The following is a 6,952-nucleotide window of genomic DNA, read 5'->3' as shown; positions in this document are numbered from 1 at the left end:
GCCCAATAACACTGAAAATGCCACTTCTTTTCTTAAATTTTTCGAACCAGCCTTTGCTGGCCTTAAAATCTTCAAATTCTGTGCCTGAAGAACCAGGTTGATCTCTCTTTAAATGTTCGTATATCTCCCTGGCTCTTTCACTAATAAATAAAGTAGAAACTGAATCACCTTTCATCTGTTTTTCCCTAATCCAGATGAGAAGTAACCTCTCAGTTTCTGCAATTAGGGATCTACTTTTAAACACTCTTGTAGATTTGTCTCTCACTTTCATTTTAAATTTTTCTTTCTGTGCAAGAATTGCCGACACAGTTGATGTCCACATGCCATATTCTTTGCATAGCACATTTGTTCTAATGCCTTCTTCATGTTTTTTATAATTTGCTGCTTAGTTTCGATTGAAATCGCTTTTCTTGATCTCTTAGGCCCCATGCTGGATTCAAACAATCTCAACACGTGATATTTTAAGTTTAAACTTGCTGTAAATAAAGAATATTTTCTTTAAAATAACACTGCACTGCACTAATGACCAATAATTTGCTTGGAAACACAGAACAAAAGCATTTAGTTGAAGAGTCTCAAGCAAGATGCTACCTCCACTGAAAAGACAGAGAGACTAATGCTTGTTTGGTGTGTTGCCAGGCTGGATGGCACGCATAAAACTAGTTTCATTACCTTCAATTATGTTCAATAATTGTTAAAATGACTAGAAAATTTAATGTTAAACTTTTAAAATTATCCCACTTTCCACTGTAATACGTACGTCATTTCGGCAAAATTATTACATTTCCATATTCTCAGAAATAAAATACAGTAGTAGTTTTGCTGAAACGTAATGTATTTCAATGGAAATTAGGATAAACTACACGAAAACAAAAGACTTTACCTAACCTTCCGAAGTTCAAGACATGTTACTCGTTTTTTTAACAGTTTTCGGTTAAAATACTGTTATATTAGTGATATTCTATTCATACTGTGCTTGATATAATACATTCACGGAAATGTAATATTTTTGCAACTACAATGCTGATGTCAACACAAGCGTGGTTACAGCGAGACTGACTGACTCAGGGAGCGCAGGAACGCAGGGTGGCGTGGCGGGCGATGTGTGTGTGTGTGTGGTGTGGTGTGGCGGGCGGTGTGCAGTGTGTGGTGTCGCGCGCAATTTGAATGTATATTCCTCCGGCGGCAATCCGTGTATTTGCAAATCCGTGTATGTTAAACCCGAGTTTGCAATGGCCAAATGTCATCAAATATTATATAATATCATAATACAGGTTGACAACCCTTTATCCGAAGTTCCAAAACCGAAAAGCTCTGAAAACCGAAAGTTTTTTGTGGAGCAATTTTTTTTTTTTTTTTTTGTGTATTAGCCCACCTGGGCACAGTTCACTGACCCACATCGGGGCTTGGGGGTGAAAATGTAATAGTAATAGTAATAATAATTATAATAATAATACAGTTGTACCCCACTTAACGCGGTCAATTGAACCCAGAGGGTCCTGCGTTAAGTGAAATCCGCGTTAAGTGAACAACAGAACATATGGGATTAATTCCAATAGAAACCGGCCCGACCCCCAAACTCCACTTTTTGAAGGCACATACCTATGTTGTAGTAAAAATAACATCTTAATTTTATGATGGTACATGCACACAATTAATACTTAAGAGAAATAGAGAAATACAGTCGCCAAGTTAATGTCCATTCAAATAATGGACTCAACTCCCTCCCCCTCTCACACTACACAGCCGGCTAACAGATGGTCGGTCGGTCCCTCCCTCCCCCCCCACCCCCCACCAACCGTCCCAAGGAGATGTGTGGGATAACCTCAAACTAAAGTTAGGAAAATATAATTGACATTGCTGGATTCCTTGTAAGACCAGGAATATTTTGAATATAAATGTCATATATTTTGGACAAAAGATAACATAGTTACCTAGAGAAAAATTTTTATCTAAAAATTGTAAGTTTAAAGCAAAATATATGATGTTTATATTCAAAATGATCACCAAATTATAAGAATTCCAGCAATGTAAATTATATTCTGACCGGGTAATTTGTATGAATTTTATGAGCTAAAACAAATATCTTCAGTTAATAAAAAAAAAATAATCTTCACGACACTATCTGTCAATCAAAGTACCCCACCTTGCCTCCCCCCCTCTTCCAACCGCGCGGTCAGTCCCAACCCTCCCCCCCACCCCCCACCAATCCTCCCTTCCAGAGTTTTTAACATTTAGTATTAAATAATACCTCAGATTAAAGTTAGGATAATATAATTGACATTGCTGGATTCCTTGTAAGACCAGGAATATTTTGAATATAAATGTCATATATTTTGGACAAAAGATACCATAGTTACCTAGAGAAAAATTTTTATCTAAAAATTGTAAGTTTAAAGCAAAATATATGATGTTTATATTCAAAATGATCACCAAATTATAAGAATTCCAGCAATGTAAATTATATTCTGACCGGGTAATTTGTATGAATTTTATGAGCTAAAACAAATATCTTCAGTTAATAAAAAAAAAAAATAATTCTTCACACGGTAACAGATGGTCGGTTGGTCCCTCCCTCCCCCCCACCCCCCACCAACCGTCCCAAGGAGATGTGTGGGATAACCACTAAATTTTAATAAATAATACCTCAAACTAAAGTTAGGATAATATAATTGACATTGCTGGATTCCTTGTAAGACCAGGAATATTTTGAATATAAATGTCATATATTTTGGACAAAAGATACCATAGTTACCTAGAGAAAATTTTTTATCTAAAAATTGTAAGTTTAAAGCAAAATATATGATGTTTATATTCAAAATGATCACCAAATTATAAGAATTCCAGCAATGTAAATTATATTCTGGCCGGGTAATTTGTATGAATTTTATGAGCTAAAACAGGCAGTCAGGCAGGGTGGCGGGTGGGGCAAATCTAAAAATAGCGTCTCGGACACTCACCCCGTATATGTGGAAAAAACCCGCGTTAAGTGAAAGCGCGTTAAGCGGGGTAAAACTGTAATAATAATAATAATAATAATGATAATACAGTATTAATAATAATTATTCATAGTAAATAAAAATTTTAATAAAAATAATAATAACAATAATACTGTAATAATAAAATAAAATAATAATAATAAAGAAATACAAGAATGAAAAAAAGATCAAAAGTGTATGTATGTATGTATGTATGTATGTATGTATGTATGTTGTTACGATATATATATACAGTGAACCCTCACTTTTCGGTCAATTGAACCCCGGTGACCCAGCGTAAAAAAATTAATGGCGTAAAATGAACAACATAACATCTGGGTTAATTGAAGTGAGGCCAGACTGACCCCTAAAACTCACTTTTTCCAGACACAATACCTAGTTGTAGTAAAAATAACTGCCAATTTTATGATGGTATGCACACACAATTAATAATTAGAGAAATATCAATAATATTAGGTTTGAACACCCATTAGTAGAAAAAGATATTGGGCACACGGGGATGGGGTTGGTTCGAGGAGAGGAGCAGATATTGGCCCTCACCTGTATCCACTTGTATCAAATTGTGTCACTATCCACCACAGAGGCTTGCAGGGCCTCTTTCAAACCCTCAAAAGTCCATATAAGTCCATATCCTCTATCATTATCACTATCACTGACTTGGGCGGCTGTGGTAGGTGGCCGGGTGAAACTTCGGTAATGTTTGATGACTGGGGCGACCTTGTCGCACCCTACTGCGCCGCTCTCCAGCGTAAAAGGTACACACACAGCGGAAGTGAGCATTCCATGTTCAGCAGGGTACCGTGAAACGTGTAAAAGTGGGACAGCGTAAGCGAGGTTGACTGTATATATATATATATATATATATATATATATATATATATATATATATATATATATATATATATATATATATATATATATATATATATATATATATATATATATATATATATATATATGTATGTATATACAGGTTGTACCTCTCTAGTCCGGCAACCTCGGGACCTGACCGGTGCCGGACCATGGAAATTCACCCTTTTCCTGGATAGATAGTGACTTGCTTGGAAGCAGTAGCACCACTTTCTCTGCATCATGGTCTCTTTGAAGACATATTGAAGGGTTAAATGTCGTATAGTAGCTTCTCAAATTTTAATTCAACGTATTTTATTGGAACACAAAAAAAAAAAAATAAAAAAAGATTTTGAAGGCGGAAACTTGAATTTCGACGGGTTTGAACGGCCCGCCAACATGCAGACGACATGCATAATCGTGTAAACAGCGTCATTTCTCTTATGTACAAAAGATTCATTATTGTTTATTATTGAATGTCTTTTTTATTGAATTAATGTTTATGTGTGCAAAATGAGCAATACAATTCATTAATAATACGTAGATTATTAAAACACACAAGGAAATGACACAGCATTGTTTTTGTTGATTACAAAACCAGTGACTGACTGGTTCTACATATAAAACTGAAGAAAATAAGACCTTGGTTGTAGCTGTAGTAAAATTAATATGGTTGTTTTAAGTAATGTTATTTAATGTTAATAAATGGAACAATAGAAGTTGCTAACGATAATGGTAAAGAAAAAAGAGAGATCGCGTACGTAAGTGCGCACACGTGAAAACATATCGCCATTACTCTATATAAGAATATGAAAGCAACACTTATTTACTGTTCATATATACAGATAGACCCCGACTTATGACGGGGTTAGGGAACCAAATCCAGGTCGTAAAGTCCGACATGGTCATAAGTCCGACATAGATAAAAAAATTTTTTTTTTTTTTTTTAATAATCTACAATGAAATACAGTACAGTAAAAGTAATGAATAATGAGGAATGGATACAGTACAGTGAAAGTAATAAATAATAAGGAATGGTTACAGAGTGACTGAGCACTTACCTTTAATGTAGTCAGCTGAATGCACATGGGGCCCCCATAATTTTCTAATTAAACATGGAGACTACATTAACTGGAATCATTTCGGTATAAAAAATGCGTGTCATTTGAAAAAAAAAATAAAAAATTGATAAAAAATCTGCGGCGGTCGTAAGTCCCGACGGTCGTAAGTCATAGCGGTCGTAAGTCATAGCAGTCGTAAGTCGGGGTCTGTCTGTATTTTAATTAATGTTTCTGAATTTGTTTTTAATGAATAAATGTTTGTGTGTGCAAAATTAACAATACAATTTATTAATAATAAGTGGAATATTAAAACACACGAGAAGACGAGACGGCTGCCGGCATTGTTTATGCTAAAGCTTACAAAACCAGTGACTGATTGGTTCTACATATAAAACTGAAGAAAATAAGACCCTGATTGTAGCTGTAGTAAAATTAATGTAAAAAAATTAATATGGTTGCTTGAAGTACCTGTAATGTTATTTAATGTTAATAAATGGAACAATATAAGTAGCTAACCATTAATGGTAAAAAAAAGTGAGACTGCGCGTATGTAAGTGCGCACATGTGAAGATATATCGTCATTACTCTACATAAGAATATGAAAGCAACACTTATTTACTGCTCATATATATTGAAGGGTTAAATGTTGTACTCTGTATAGACAAGCAGAGAGAGAGAGAGAGAGCAGCCGAACTGCCGGATGTAAACAAACCTTAATTTCCCGCGGCTTTTTTTTTTTTAAGGGGATTAGCCCACCCGGGAATAGGTCACTGACCCACATTAGGGCCTCAGGGGCAAAAATTTAATACTCCTGTAATAATAATAATAATTCAGATGAGTAAGAAAAAAGAAAAAAAAGCTGCCTATCTACCTATTGCACAAACTAAAATCGTTCCGGACCACGGGAGTTTCCGGACCACAGAATGCCGGAGAAGAGAGGTACAATCTGTATATATATATATATATATATATATATATATATATATATATATATATATATATATATATATATATATATATATATATATATATATATATATATATATATATATATATTATATATATATATATATATATACAGTTGTACCCCACTTAATGCGGTCAATAGAACCCAGAGGGTCCCGTGTTAAGTGAAATCCGCGTTAAGTGAACAACAGAACATATGGGATTAATTCCAATAGAAACCGGCCCGACCCCCAAACTCCACTTTTTGAAGACACATAACTATGTTGTAGTAAAAATAACATCTTAATTTTGTGATGGTACATGCACACAATTAATACTTAAGAGAAATAGAGAAATACAGTCGCCAAGTTAATGTCCATTCAAATAATGGACTCAACTCCCTCCCCCTCTCACACTACACTGCCGGCTCTTCCCTCTCTGAGAAATTTTTGGGGGAAAACCACTAAATTTTAATAAATAATACCTCAAACTAAAGTTAGGATAATACAATTGACATTGCTGGATTCCTTGTAAGACCAGGAATATTTTGAATATAAATATCATATATTTTGCACAAAAGATAACATAGTTACTCAGAAAAAATTTATATCTAAAATTTGTATGTCTAATGCAAAATATATGATGTTTATATTCAAAATGATCACCAAATTATAAGAATTCCAGCAATGTAAATTATATTCTGGCCGGGTAATTTGTTTGAATTTTATGAGCTAAAACAAATATCTTCAGTTAATAAAAAAAAATAATCTTCACGACACTATCTGTCAATCAAAGTACCCCACCTTGCCTCCCCCCCTCTTCCAACCGCGCAGTCAGTCCCAACCCTCCCCCCACCAAGAGAAAGAGTGGGTGAAAAAAATAAATTTTAACATTTTGTATTAAATAATACCTCAGATTAAAGTTAGGATAATATAATTGACATTGCTGGATTCCATGTAAGACCAGGAATATTTTGAATATAAACGTCATATATTTTGCACAAAAGATAACATACTTACTCAGATTAAACATTTTATCTAAAAATTTTATGTCTAATGCAAAATATATGATGTTTATATTCAAAATGATCATCAAATT

This window comes from Homarus americanus, unplaced genomic scaffold (assembly GCF_018991925.1).
Source record: "Homarus americanus isolate GMGI-L3 unplaced genomic scaffold, GMGI_Hamer_2.0 scaffold46197, whole genome shotgun sequence".
Classification (NCBI taxonomy): Eukaryota; Metazoa; Arthropoda; class Malacostraca; order Decapoda; family Nephropidae; genus Homarus; species Homarus americanus.
The sequence above is the reverse complement of the archived record's forward strand: the minus strand, read 5'-3'. Positions refer to the sequence as shown.